Source organism: Heliconius melpomene, chromosome 19, assembly GCF_056956725.1.
Source record: "Heliconius melpomene rosina isolate 202511_hmr_F chromosome 19, ASM5695672v1, whole genome shotgun sequence".
NCBI classification, from domain to species: domain Eukaryota; kingdom Metazoa; phylum Arthropoda; class Insecta; order Lepidoptera; family Nymphalidae; genus Heliconius; species Heliconius melpomene.
In genome coordinates this window covers 3,185,561-3,198,695 of record NC_140407.1, presented here as the reverse complement: position 1 = coordinate 3,198,695, position 13,135 = coordinate 3,185,561, and the positions used below count along the sequence as shown (strand labels likewise).

General features: G+C 31.5%; 1 long non-coding RNA gene across 5 annotated transcripts in view; it reads right to left on the bottom strand.

Moving 5' to 3' along the window:
• The window catches only part of LOC146528349 (uncharacterized), a 162,520-nt gene that overhangs the window by 16,008 nt on the left and 133,377 nt on the right, over window positions 1–13,135 (bottom strand). For all 5 annotated transcript variants that reach the window (XR_014879085.1, XR_014879086.1, XR_014879087.1 and 2 more), the window contains one exon: window positions 12,979–13,102. This is a non-coding gene — a long non-coding RNA (uncharacterized LOC146528349). The remainder of the gene's footprint in view (window positions 1–12,978; window positions 13,103–13,135) is intronic.

The following is a 13,135-nucleotide window of genomic DNA, read 5'->3' as shown; positions in this document are numbered from 1 at the left end:
GTTGACTTACGAAATGTCTCGAAAATAGGAGAATACAGTGTCTAACACTACCCTCTGCCTATCCTGCTTCATGTGGAATACTACAGGCCGTATAGCTACAAAAAAACAAAAATAACAATTATTACGCAATGCAGTAGAGCATAACCAAATACTGAAATGTTTATTCCATACAAGTGTAGAGCATCAAAATTAATCAATAGCTATATAATTATTCATAATAATAGTTGTTGTAATTCATAAACATTTAATATAAAATATTATTAGTTCAGTTTGCAAATATGTAATTTGCATGTGTTTTAAGCACCCCATTTATGTTAATTGACAGTTATTATTTGTTATGTCAGTATACGCTAGTTTAATACAAAATTGGACTTATGAGGCATAATTATCAAAAAAGGTAGTATAGTAGAATATAATTTTACTTTTATAATTTTTCTTTTATAATTTTACTGGAGTAACAAAGAGCATGACAGGACGAAATAAGCTTCGATAAGATGTTTTAGCAATTTAATTAAGTGTTTTGTTTATCGATGTAATCCGATGTTCGGCACTCTGCTTTTCTTGTTAAGTTTATACAAATAATTCATTTCTATGCTAATAATTAATTCTTATAGTGAATAATGCCGGCACTTTTTTAAAAAAACTGTGACTCTAACGTTAACATACAAAAATATCGAAATAATAAATATATAAACGTATATATATAAAGGATAAGATCTTTCGTTTGATTGACTTTCGATGAATAATAACACTAAATAAGGTACTAAAAAGGCACATGAATATCCCTTATGATATATATGAAGAGGTTAACGACATTGGACGAGGCGAAAGAGGTATGTCGTTACTGTAACGTTTGGCGTCCGATGTTTTATGTCTATTCAGGTATGGATAGAGATAAGAAAATTCCCAGTTTCTTAAAAAAAGCCGCTTGTTTATTCAAAATTGTCATTTTTGAAGTATTCTATTTAATTATAAATAAAGCCATTAATTAAATACAAATTTCTATTAAATAATTTTAAATTATTCAATTTTACAATGAAACTATATATAGATAAATAAAATATAGAACTCGCTTGCGTTCTATAATATTCGAACGCAAATAATATTGAATGGTGGTGAAATGTTCCTATCATTCCATTGTTGATTGAATTTTGAGGATAAAATTATTATTCATGAGACCAGTAGATTACAATTTAATGTAAACTTAATAATTGGATGGATTTAGTTTGACATTTATTAAAAATCTAAACATATTGTCAAATATGTAATTTTAACACCATTTTAGTTATTCTATTAATATTTAATAGTTATACATAAATGTATAAATAAATATTTTATACATACATATGATATAATTATAGATATTAATTAACATTTACGTTTTCGTGTCGTGCGTTTTCATAGTTACTTTTAATGAATCTACGACTCAATAAATGCTTTTAGATATTTTGCCATGAAATATTTATAATAATAACTTTATAATTATATTTTACTTTGCTCTGGTAACAAGGCAAGAAACGGCGTTAAGTTCCGCTACTCAACACGCGATGCTTCCAGAACTTAGCGGAAAGTGGGAAACGGAAGTGCCTTAATGGGAATGGTGTGTTTTAACACTAGGTTCCTCAATTCCATCTACCTACCCCGCTTTGTGCGGGATACTGCGTGAAGCAAAAAAAGAAACGTAAAGTTGCGCAATTAACGCAAAATTTGAGGTTATGATTCATTAAATAATTATAAGCCTTTAAACAGAGTTAATTATTATTCATTACACATTATATAATCCGAAGTTCCGTACATTAATTAATGTTCACGTTGAATTAGGAAGTTTAGCGAAGTTAAAGATATTTAGCGTTGCGCTTGCGGCCTCGTTAAAGTTATACATTTGTGTTGTTCGATTTGAAGATGAAGATATTTTTGAGTTTAAGTGGGTTACCTAAGTTTTTTAGGATCAAATTTGTTTTGGTAAATAATTATATTTCTATAAAATGTTTATATTTCTATAATAGTTTTTAAGAGGCCGTCGTGGCCCAAGGCCGCGAGGGGACGGTTGTGGGTTCGATTCCCACACGAAGATATCAAATATTTTGTTCACTTCCACCACTGAACATGCAGCGCCTCGATTATTCCGCGGAAACTGGGGAATCGGAGCGCGTAATGAAATTGGACTGTATTAATTCTATGTTCCCAGGTTCCCTCAGCCTAGCCTGCTATGTGCGGGATACTGTTAACTATTAACTACAAAATGCACTACAAAAAACAAAGTATGTTGTAAGACCTATAAATTCTAAAGAATTGACATCTTTTTGTAATTTAATTGTAATTAATTTAAATTAGGGAGTTATAGATTTATTATTTAAAGATTTTTAAAATGTACGTAGGCTTAGGCAAACGATACTTTTCGATTGAATCTCTGAGAAATTATCTTAAGAAGTTTTTATTGTGTTTATGACATAATACCATGGTGGTTGGATACGAAAAGGACCTAATTAAGAACCCATCTTTTATTTGCACAATGGAACATAGAATACTAATTTTATGTTAAAAATACAGTTTAATTTAACTGGTCCCGATGTTAATAAAGGTCCGGAAACATCATTTATGTTTTCATTAATATTCATGATGCCGGATGATGGCCAGCCCCTTTTACACCCCTCATTGGGTTCAGACGTGCTTCAATACTTTCTTAATCGATTGTCAAAAATAATTAAAATATTTTTAAAACTGAATTATTTTTATAATCTCTGTGGATTTATTTATCGTATAATGTTTTTTAACGATTTTTTATACTAATTAAGAAAAAAGTCTGCGAGCCCATGTCATGACTATATGCATGCCACAATAACGAATATTCTACAAAATTTGTTACTTGAATTATGCGAGAAACAAAAAGATGATATCCTGTGTGGGAATCGAACCTACTACCGTCACGTTAACAGTCACACGCTTATATGCCAGCTTCACGACGGAGTTTCTTCTTATATAAAAAACGAATACTTGCCCAAGTGATTGTCGAAACCACGACTACAATTAGTTCCGTCCCCACCACCATGGTGTGACACCATCACGCTAAGTATATATCTATAATATAATAAGTATATTTTACATACTTTACTTAAATAATTAAGCCAAAAGCACTTAACCAATGTTGGCACGATCAATCAAGACGCAAGGCTTGTTTGTTTGTACATAAGGACGCGCTCATTAACTATGTTAATGGCCGTGATCAATTTAGATTTATATCAATCACATATTAATGAATGAATGTTCATTCAAACAATGTTGTTTTTGTTATCTTTGATGTTTTGTTGTTATATTGGATGTCCACCCCTGTCAAGGTGAAGACAATGGTATTTTTATATATGGAGTCACTGGTTGTTATTATTCTTTTATAGTTTCGACGTTTTACAAGTGTAAGTTAAAATATTTACTAATAACTGAATCTTGGAGTAATAAGTACTTAAAATACGATAAGAAAGTAACCTGCACACATTATAGGTACACATTGTTGTTCTTCAAAGTGTTTTTTAGTTTTTTTTATATTACAGCAAGCGAAACGAATATGAGAATGCGAATATGAACACACATCCACAGAAATGATCACAGATTCATACATGCGATTACACACTCACACATTAGATTAAATAATAAAATATAAGATCACACATCCATACATGTGAAATTGTAAGGTTCTAGCAATAACTTACGAATCATAGGTCAATTAAAGGGCGGCAAAACTAAACAGCCCACAGTATAAAAATATGAAAATTCGCCACAGCTTGAAAATTTATAAGAGAAAACTTTGTTGTCTTTGTGAAGCTACGAAATGTGAGCGTATAAAAATGTACATTAGAATTACCATATGGCCGACGTTTTATTTAAAAAAGTGTCTCAGCCAGTTTAAATATGTGATGTAGTAGGGAGGATAAACGTACGACGTCTAGACGTTACCCTTTTGAGAATAGAACATTTGAATACGATCTTTATAAAAAAAATTGTATTATAAAATTGTATACAATAAGTAAAGTATCTTATATGGGGCCAAAAGGACCTGAGTTCAAGAACTGGCTTTTTGCAGAACATAAACGTAACAAATAATTAATTCCGTTTTGTTAGCTTAGAATTTAGAATAAAGATACTAGAATAAGTCAGTTCATAAGTAACGTAATGTCTTAATGGGGAACGGAGTTGAGTCTTACCATAAGGTCCATAGGTTCCCTTTGCTTACCCTGCTTTATGCGGGATAATATATAAAAAAACTAGCAGGAGGTAAAAGCTGCAGCTTTGCCGCTTTGTCAAAGCTTTGTCAAGCACAGAAATACAATTCAGTTTATTTAATAAATAATAATTTAGTTCAATCAAGCGAAGACGCAGGCGCTACTTATATGTAAAATGTCTATTACTAAGTGACTCACTTAACGCATTAAGACTACTGGCCGGCGAAGCCTAAGTGTAACAACAGAAAATTTCCCGAAATTCCTACGAGAAACTCAGAGTCAAAAAAAAATATTTTAAAATTTTAACCTAGTTCCTGAGATAAGCGCGCTCAACTGAACAAATTGTGTAACTTCATAATTTTAGTAGTATATTATAAATATAGAAGTATAGATTAGAACAGAAATAGGTCCAAAAACGAATTAGACACTAAAAGCGTGTACTGCCATTGTACTAAAATTGAAACAACTGTAAAACTACTGGAGCGTGAAACTGTCGTAACGTTAAAATACGAGTATTTGAGATGACACTTTTATGGACGTTTGTTAAATTATTTCCTATATAAAGCACGTGATAGTAAAGATAGCTTTCAACAAATGGTGGAAATGGATTTTTCAGAAAATACGATCCTTGGCGAACCTATATTTGTTACGTTTTACATTATTGTGTTTTCCATTTTTCTTGGCCTTTTTTTTGGAGACGCTGGTGGTTGGATAACGAAATCTAACTATTATAGGAAATAAACGTGTATTTTAAAAAATTAACTAAGTATTTTTTGGGTTAGTCATTTATGTTATTAACCTGATAAAAAATCTCGTTATAATTTTCAAAATTAGCTTTAAAATTTTCAAAAAGTATTAGGCTTATTGCTTATAAAATTATAGTAATATGTAAATAATTTTACTAATTAAGACATCTGTGTGTGCACAATCCAATGAAGTAATTGAAAGATTTCTTATTATAATTAGATATTTATAATTCAAAGATTTATAGATTTTGTACACAAAGATTGGCTTACAATTTTTTATCATTTCCTACTAATATAATTTAAATTCCAAAATAGGTATTTTCAAATTTAACATAACGTTGATATTCACGAACGGTACTCACTATTATCATTTAGTGTAGTTAAGGCCTAAGTTTTGTTCCAAGATAAAAGTATTTTGTAATTTGTCCTCTCAAGGTACCCAAGTTTTCCTTTTATTTTACTTCCAAATTTTAAGCCTCTTAATGGTTGGTCCCTTTGGAAATTTGAATATCTGTAATCACCTCAGGTCGGAATAAAGAGATAAGCTGATATCGGATCAATTAAGTTGATGGAGTACCTTTAAAACGTGTTTTAGTCATATTTTGCCAACAAATGTCAAAATTTACCAGATAAAATATTTTTTAGCACCAGTATATAAAAAAATATGGACTGATGAAAGTAATACCTATCGCAAGCCCCCACGAGAACGCGAGCAGTGAAATGAGAAATCCTATACGTGCATATTTGAATTTTATAGTTTTAACTGGGGAAGATGGCTATCATAACCGGAAAGCGAATTCTATTCGTGTCTTCCTTTATTGTTTATATAAAATAATAGAATATATTGAAATAGTGGTAATAATGAATATATTTGATTGTAAGCAAGTACTTTACATACGTAAATCTTTAATTTAAAAAAATATTTTAATTATTAGCTTCACGCTGTATCTTGCACATAGCAGCGTAGGCAGAGCAGAGAGAACCTGGAACCTAGTGATTTAACACTCCCTTTCAAGGCATTGCGTGTTAAGTGGCAGAACTCTATTGAACGGAGAATTGAAAATATTAAAAATAACATTCTCCCAAGCGGGTCAAAGTTTGAACCCACAACCTTCGCGTTTAGTGAGGCACGCTTGTGCTCCTGCGAAACGACGCCCTCAATTATTCAATTGTTTTATATTCAAACGTATGGTATTGGCAACTTAAATAAATGAAAAGTTATTTTAAGAGAAACTCTTTAAGCATAAAAACACAATAAGACGCATAGTTCCATCAATAAAAATAACAATTTCAAAGCCAATGTGTTTTTAAAATATTGAAAAACCGTGCTCGTGCTATTTTAAATTATAGCTTTAGAAGGAAACTTCTACTATCGGTTCTCATTTTCTAGCTTACTTTTTTTACGTGTGTAATTTTTATTATCACATATTTTCTGCAGGCACCTATATATAGTTTTTGTTTTCACCACTATAAATGAAAGCACAATTTTAACTTCTCTATAAAAGCCTACTCTAAAAAAACCGCAGTAGGTACAGAAACGCGAAGCAGGCGGTGATTGGCGAGCTAAGCGGAATCCCCTAGTATTGCATAAAATATCTATTACATTAGCTTCACGCTGCATCCCGCACATGCCAGGGTAGGCAGAGGGAACTTGGGAACCTAGTGTTAGACAAAATCGATTGGCTTGCAAAAACATAATTTCTGCAACTTCCTTCTATCTCGTCCATAAATGTCCGTCTAGATACAAACTTGAAACTTATAGTAGCCATTTAACATTTACGATTTCCTTCAGGGAACCAATTTCACTTTGTTTCAAGTGTTTTGTTAGTAAAGAGACAGTTGCACTGTATCACAATGTGTTTTAAAATACTTTGTATAAGAATAACGTTTATATAGAAAATACCTACATTAATTTTATTTTTGCGATCTCTAATAGTGTTTAGAAATAAAACTTGAAGTTGTTCTTAAAATTTAGTATATGAAAAAGTATATAAGTAATATACATTGGTTGGCTTAAGACGTTTTTTCATTTAATGATCACACTGAGTTCTCTCTGCTTACACTGCTATTTGCGAAACAAACCGAGGAAATAAATCTTTTCGGTGCTATTCAAGTGACTGACAGACAATACACAGTCGAAACTACTGACCATAGAAAACTTGTCCTTAAGGTCTTTGGGCAGTGTATGGACTAGATACTAACAGATCACTGGAAATATTAAATTGTAAGTTTTCTTAATCCACAAAAATTAAGTTGCGGTTTAAAAAAGGTTGTAATACAATATTTTTATAACATAATTCAACGTCAAACACAAAAAAGAATTAATTATGAAAGAAAGATAAAGATAAAAATTAACTTCTGTACCGGGAGATGCTGTAAATTGAATTTTTAAATAAAAACAATTTAGCATTCGCAATTCAGTTTTCCACGAAAAAAATATTTTGAGACTTCGTATTTTTTTATTAAAAATGTTTAACTGGAGAGAAAATGCTGTCTCTGCGAATTAATATTGACCTTTTTTTTGCTTATTAGATTGTTGTTAACCAGTTTAGTTTTTTTTGTGGCTTCATTATTAATTGACACCAAGGTAAAGAAAATTTGCTGACCAAATATGTTTTAACACTATATTACGAACTGATAACTGGAAAACTTTTTTTTATAGTATACTTATATTCATTAAGTTTCTCCTTTTTCTCCACAGCTTTAACAGGATAGGCAGAGGGAACGTATTGTTAAGACACTCCGTTCCACTCTTTGCGTCTTGAGACATTGCGTGTTAAATGGCAGAATGAAAATAATTTATTCCCCCGAGAATCGAATTCACAAACGTCATATTATCTTCTTTATTATAACATATTTTTATATTATTTTAACATTACTTTTACATATACAAGCAAAACATTCGTTTGTAGGTCCATTTGATTAAGCCGTGACATACGCGAATCCTATATAATACCTTAATCCGTCATCTAACAGCATCTCCTCGTGATCCGATAAGCGTAAAGTACTAAAGCTTCTTAAGAAATCTTATTCTGGACATGTTGAAGATAATTCATCAGATTTCTTGCTTTGTTTATACATTTTGTGTATATGGCTGGATTTAAATTTTACTTTCAGGGGAATTTCACGGTGGCTTAAAATATGATTGTGTTCTTATGTTTTCGATAAGCTTTGTTTTCTTGTTCGGTCAGGCTGTATCATGCACATAACAGTGTATGCAATGGGAACCTGGGAACCTAGTATCATTCCGTGCCCTTTAACACAGTGCTATGCACTTTCCGCCTAATTCTTGAGGTATTACGCATTTTATAAGCTATAAAATCCAATTACCATTCTTGATATTTATTTATTTATTTATTTACACATTATTGTGCACAATTACACATTAAGAAGAAGAAGAGATATTATGTATAATTAAAATAAAAGTAAGAACGTTCCTGTAGTTTTTTTAGTATATTATAGTTCCCAGTAATTTATATTTTGAAAGATATACTTGACAAGTGCCAAGGCGTGTCACTTGTATGCCATATTGGTCTGGTACGTCAAGTGACCAAAGGCTCTTTATAGCTAGACCATAATCCAATCTAGAACAATTAATTATTAATAACTTTTAAGTTGTGCCTGTAAATTTAATATTTCATTTGAACTAAAGATAAACGGAATATGAAAGTAGCCGGGGCCGGGGCCTAATAAAGTTTGTGGCTCGAAATGATTGCAGTACCTAATGGCTAATATTCCTCGAATATTTTGTAGCGAACTTGATGTAAATCCACTTTACGGTCGGACTTAGGGTGCGTTTGTACTTAAAAATATTTTTTATGTTGCGTTTTAAAATTTTTATATTAAAACTAATACTTCCAATAATTTTTTTTTATGTTGCAGATTAGTGGTACAAATTCATCAAATATCTTTTTTTAAAAGTTTTAATTAACTTTGTTCGATCCCAACTTGGGGGAATGATAGATTTATTAATATTTTCATTTCTTCGCTCTGGCGCCAAGGCAAAATTCTGGAGTTGTGTTCCGCCACACAACACACAATGGCCTGGAACGAAAAATTCGGCGGAAAATGGAGAACCGTGTGTTTTACCACTAGGTTTAACTCTGCTTAACCTGCTTTAGTAATATAAAGGTTATATTATAACCTTAGAGTGTGAATACTGTACTAAATTCTGAGGTTGTAAACCTCCCAGATCGTCTGGCTGATACAAACGTTATACCGTTCTGTTAGTTTTTAATGCGATACAAGATTGTTACGCTGTTTCAGAATTTCATACAACATATTTTACGGTCGTAGAGATAGATAAAAATATTTAAAAGTTTTATGGACGCAAAAACTTTTGGGTTCACTAGCATTTGTTATGATTTTTTAATATTTTTTTAATATCTGGAACATGGGACTTGGAGCAATGGCATGGAATAATCTGGATGCTAACAACTCTTTCGATGTTGCTTATTTAAAAAGTATGGCTTCATTTCCTATTTAGTACGCTTGAAGTGTTTCCATGAGGTTACGGAGTCGATTCCCGTTTTTAGATTTTCACGTTTCTAAATATGAATAACAATATTCAAAACACATAGCAAATTATAGTGGATCTATAAGTTTTTGTCTTCATAAAACTTCGAAAATTGTATCATCTAATTTTATACGTTTCTAAAGATTTTTTTTTTACTTTAAAAAATATTTAAATATTGTATTCATTCATATTCATAAAATTCATAGTATTTTTAGATGTTTTTCCAACAAAGTAGTTCTACTAAAACCCTTGCTATAGAGGAGTGTAATTTATTACTTCCAGACACACAATCAAAAGTTATCTACAGTTACCTTATAATAAAAGTTTACAAATAATAAAATAGCTGAGCAACGTTGCTTAGAGTATTTTATTCACAGTATTTTATCCTTTATTTACTATATGCATTATTATTAACTAAGTGACACATTTCTATTATTCTAATTAAATTAATTTGAAATTAGTTACGATTAAATATATTTTCTTTATTACAATTAAATGCCTAATTGCGAATTTGTTTAGTAGTTCCGAATATTTCCTAAACTGGGGTCGTGGTTTTCATTTGTTTTATAAAAGCGTAAGTGACTATGGCTCAAAGTAGAGTATTATATTTTATTTATTCTAACGACCACAACTTTTAAAGAAAGTCTTTGTGTTTTTACCATTTAAATAAAATACTTACTTAATGTTGAAGTCGGAAAATTAAATCAAAACATAATCAAGAAAATCTTCTTATACGTAAAAGAATGTTAACATAACAACCTCGAAGAATGTAAATCTTGTTAGGCCCTTTATTTTGAAAAGCCCTCAGGGTGTACCAAAACAAACAAAGTTATAAGCAAAGAACACGTTTCAATTTTAACAAACTCCTTTAAGGTTGTGTGTTTGAACTGATACAATTAACTAATGAAGGTATTATTTGAAATTCTTTTTTTATATAATAAAATGTCTACAAGTGTTATGTTTTTTAAGAAGAATTGGTGGAAATAAATTTTAGACAATGTACAATTTTCCCATGTTTCCAGTCGAAGAAATTATATATGTATTTAATAAATGTTCCAGAAATTAGTACGGAACCCTACGTGGACGAGTCTGACTCGCACTTGATCTGTTTTATTATCCAAGGAATATGGAAAGCTACGTTCTAGGCGAAACTACAAACTATATAAACAATGTCTAAAGCTAGAAACACTATGCAAATATAAGTAGCAAATGTCATGAACCACGTTATATGACAAAAGGGAGTTGACGACGGTCTGTACTCGGCAGTACTTACAGGAGTTTTAGCTTCGAGCTCACAGCAAAGTTTCAAGTCATAGAGAATTAGCTTAGTTAGAGCTAACATTGTTATAATTGACAAAATGTGTAATAATTTAAATTCTGTAATTTTTTTATTATCATTATTATATTTTGGATATGTTTTGTGCGTGCGACTTGTTGTGCAGCGCAGCAGGTTGTGGGTTCAGTCCCCACTCGAGGAAATATTTTATATTTTCATTTTCCCGCCCTGGTAACGTCCATTGACTTCCGCCACCCGTTGACGTGTTGAGTCGAGTGGGGAACGAACCTATAATCGGTCGCCGTTAACAATCACAACAACGACAAGTAAAGTAAATACTATTATATATGTATGTAATAGATATTTTCCTCACACTTTCGCTACAAATATTTGCTAATAAAATTGTTACAATTTTATTTTACACATATTTTGACTAAAATGCTATTATTTTTTCAAGCCTATCACGAAAATCTCATACCGGATGTGTAATAACTTTTTGAAGCGAAAAGTTAGGAACATTCACAATTTCGCTTTTAATAAAACTGCCTCCAAGCGCAAGGCATGATAAAATAAGACAAAAAACAAAACGATTACTCTACTACGAAATAAAATCAGTAAAAGTAAGAATAAAATAAGTAAAAGAAGTAGAATCTCAAACTTTCAAGTCTATAGTCTAAAACAATATTAATACCAACAGCTTAACAAATAAAGGCCTTACGTTACAACTAAAATTAAATTAAGTAAGAAAACTTAGCTTCAAAGTTTCGAACTTTTCGCTATTATATTTTAGTTGTTGTTAAGCGAGTGGATAAGTTTATTAAGGCGATAAAGCAATGTGACTGTTATAGGAATTTCAAGTTTTTTCCCGCATAACAGCTCGGACAGATTCGGGATATTGCGTGTTTCGCGAAGCGGGATTGTGAAGTACTCGTCGACTGAGTGTTCGAACTTAAAAAATCCAGTTTACAGTCACACAGCTGTGCCACTGGGCCTTATGTATATAATAAATAAAATGTTTCTTATATAATTATAATAAAATAAATATAATAATATAATAATAATACATCTTCCTATATACATAAATTTAAGTAATATTATATGAATACATATACAGAATTAGTAATTTTTACTTTAGAGTAGAGGAAAATTTAATTCAAAGGGGTTCTCGTTTCTTTCTGGCAACTTAATTTCTCTAGCACTTTAAAGTTAGTTGGTAGTTAAGAGACGTAGTGTGGATGAGTGAGGGTCGTTAAAGCTGGGCATTATATGCTTTTTGACTTATGAAATGCTATAAAATGACTTAAACGAATCCATTCAGGACTACAAACGTGATGTTGGAAGGTTTGATGTTTAGTCGGGCGAATGATTTAATACATGCAACTCAAATTAAGAAAAATAGTTATTAGGAAAACGTATAAAAAATTGAACATAGCGGGATTTGCACCCACGCCACTTGGAAACCGTCCAAGCGCTCTGACCACTAAGCCATACGTTCTCATCGAGCTATGTCGAAATTCTCATGGCTGGCTATACTTTGTCGCCTTTGGTATTTGAAGAAACATCAACAAATAAACACATTACCATTTGTAAAGTACGATGTAGATAAACATGTGTTATATATTTACTATTAATTTATTAATATTAAGTAATTGTAATTACAATGGTTATTTTTTTAATTTAATATATTTCTGTCTAAACTTATATTTAGTAGAAACTATTTGAATATTTCATAATTGGCGGCCGTCCTATTAACACTTAGGTCTTGAGTTAAACTATTCACATTCAAATTTTAGGGTTCCTACAAAACAAAGCACTAGCCTTCAATTGGAACAAATAAGACTCGTAAAGTGGATTGACAATAATTTATTTTGTCAAATTGGACCCTTCAGCAAGAATAATTGGATATGAGGAATATGTCGTGAATACGATAAGGAAACTTTGTTTCGTCTGTAAAACTAACGTTAAAGTGTAGTTGCTTTGAGTTTTATTTAAGTATCTACTGTAAGAATTCTTTCGTATTTCTACTTTTCAATTTATCTTTGTCATAAAGCAGAGTAGACAAAGGGAACCCAGTGCTAAGACACTCCGTTTGTCTCCTTCAACCTGGTGGAACTCAACACCGCGCTTGTTACCTGAGAGAGAAAATGGAAGTAAAACACAAGCGCGGCGTTCAGTTCCACCACTTAACAAGTGAAATCGATTTGTAAAAAGTACAGACAGACTGACCTGCAGCACGATGGACGGACGATTTAAAGAAGGTGGCTGGCACCGGATGAATACGAGAATCCCAAGACTGGGATGGTTGGCGCTGGATAAGGAGACCTCACGTTCAGCAGTGGACGGCGATAGGCTGATGAAAAAAAAAACAGACAGACTGCCTTAT